Here is a 2,917-nt window from a genome sequence, read left to right as displayed (position 1 = left end):
AGACTGCATATAGAAAGCAAGCACTTAATTACTTTGGCCACAGAGGCATTCGTTAAGTTCACATGATCTTTATGTGCTGAATTCAGGAAATGCTACCTATGTTACATTATCCAGAGAAGAAGAGTTTGGGTTTCATGGATTTTTTAATTTCTTCCATCACTATCTGCAGCTGGTGACCTTATAGTGTGAAACATAAACAAACATCATAAAAAACTGACTATTCTCCCCTGAGCACAGATTTTCCAATCATAGCTTAGCAACCATAGGCCCGTCAGACCTGTCCAGCTTTGGGTTTGTCAGTATGTTTGTGAGTGAAAGAGTAACACTCACAGTTTTTGGAGGCCGGTGACATTTTTTATAGTTTTTGGCTAAATGAATTACTTTAGCAATGTGTGCTCTAACGTAAGATGCAGTTGTTAGCATGTGGCAGATGCATCCTAAAATCCTTTTCTCTGTTAACATTAAACTAGTGTGTGAGACAATAAACAAGTATGCAAGTGAAAGATATAACAGTCTGGGACAAAGTTAGCTAGCAGGCATACAGGTGATAAAATCCGTCAGTGACAGTTGACATTATCTGTTTTTGTCTGCATCCAGCTGATCTCAGAGATTAGGCTACATCTTTCAGAAAGTGCAACAAATTTCAAGTGGTAAATCTGTTGTCAATGTAAATTGCATATGTGCTGTGGGAGAACTGATGCCTCAGTAGAAATAATGAAAACTGTCTTTCTCCAGGAACACACTAGATTCACTATGCATTTTATGAGAATCCATAGCATGTTTATCTATGGTAAAACCCACCACAGAACCGTGCGCACAAATATATAAAATAAGCCTGCAACTCAGCACCTTTTTCACACTGGAAATATAAATTGTTGTTTCACAATGAGTCCAGCTGTATAAAGAGTTGTACAGTGAGAACAGGATACAAATATTTTTTGGTTTTCACCTTCTGTTTCAGGGCATGATTCATAACTCAGCGAGGTAATTCCTCACGTCAAGGGGTCCTTCAGAGCTCAGTGGATTGTCAGTAATATCTGTGAGAGTCACGACCCGGGATGTTTATTGACTGACTTCTTCCTCTGGTGTCATTACCTGTGATTGGCAAGTGTGTCATCTCTATTGTGATAAGTACGTCAGATACAAGTCAGTGACTCACACAGACACACACACACACACACTCGTCTTGTCTTGTCTTGTCTGACTCCAGTAAAAATGTGACCGCATTTCACCTTTTAGGGATGAATCTGATTACAACAGCTGTCACTCTAATGCCCTGGTGACAGATCAGCTGTCAGAGCCTTGACATTTTTTAAAGGTATGGTACGAAAATCTATATTTCCCTTTTCAAGATCGGTATAGTCACATAATCCTGAGCTAGACGTCCTCATGTGTCTGTTTAAACTGCTCTAGACAAGAGCCTCAAGTCTAAAACAGAAAGGTGGAAATAAGGCGATACTGACACTTAAACACTGCACTGACAGCGGGGGTATGTGTTCACATCAAGGTAAACATGATTGGACTAATTATGCTGCTCTGCATCCTTTACCATTATGCTGTTGAAACAGTGTGTGGAGGCAGGTTACATTCATTTTCATTAACAGCGGACAAATTGTGTTTGGAGGGACTTAATCAGATTGCGTGTTCTGTGGAGGTCTGTGGTTTCTTATACAACCCTGTGCTTCATCAATTGGGAGAATTTTTAGATTTGATTACTTGATTGATTTGATTACTGGATGATTTAATCAACAGAGTAACTACTAAGAAACTGGTACACTTGCTCAACTGACTGAAACTGTCTTTGATTTGCAGTTAATAGATATATGAATGTATATAGATCTGTGTGAACATTATATAGAAAACTCAGAAACTTTTGGTCTACAGTCTGCAACAAAGCTGCTAAAGCTACATGTTCATATTTATGGCCTTTTTATAAAGCATATTGTTTCTTCAATGCACATTTGCTAGCATTCAACTTTAGTTCAATAAATTAATAAACTAAGGATAATCAAATAAGTATTAGAAGGCATGCTCTGACAATGAAATGGCCATGAACACTGAAAAGCAGCAGCAGATCTTTGAGGGTGTTTTTATGAGCAGGATGATTTCTTTGTACTCGGGAGACTACTTTGAGTCTCTCCTTACTGTAAGTGTGTATTAACATAACACTCACATATTGCGATACTTGCGAGGACATGCAGTTATCTGTCCAATCCCTCCAGGGTCAGGGATTTTACTTGCAAGTGCATCATATAAGAAGCTTCCTCCCTGAATTAAAATTCTGCTATGTGACAGATAAAGAACAGGAAAGGATCACAGACACAATCAGGTTGGAGTCAAAGTGTGAGCTTACTTGTAGTCGTATAGCTGCTGTTATGACCCTTATGTACTGTGTGCTTTGTGACGGAAGACAGAAAATAAAGTATGTCTATAACCTTTATCTAATCAGGTAACTACTCAAGATTAAGATCTCTTTTGAGAGAGAGACCAGCAGGGGAAACATGTACAGATTAAAGAAATCACAAATATCTCTCCAAATCATTCTACAAGTAGGTTAAGTTTAAAATCACCAAATTGGATGAGATATTTAAATTCTAAAAGCCCTTCTTATACAATCTATTTATGAGGCGATAAGCTCTGAAAAGCAGTTTATTAAACTTCGGTATTTACCCAGAGGGTAAAAAAACAACATTTTGCATGCAACATTTTACAACAACAAGGCCACAGATGCAGAGGTGATTAGTACATGTAGGAATGAATCATTAACACTGTACTGACTAAACTGAAAGCAATTTTGTGAGCTCAGCCATGATATACCATATAGTAGTTTATTTCCTGTTAAAAAGCTTATTAAAAGAGTGAAAGCTACAGAAATCATGATGTGTGTGTGCAAAATCTGTAGCAAATAGTTGGCATT

This window comes from Morone saxatilis, unplaced genomic scaffold, assembly GCF_004916995.1.
Source record: "Morone saxatilis isolate NCDOM2014 unplaced genomic scaffold, NCSU_SB_2.0 Contig1, whole genome shotgun sequence".
In the NCBI taxonomy this organism is placed as follows: domain Eukaryota; kingdom Metazoa; phylum Chordata; class Actinopteri; family Moronidae; genus Morone; species Morone saxatilis.
The sequence above is the reverse complement of the archived record's forward strand: the minus strand, read 5'-3'. Positions refer to the sequence as shown.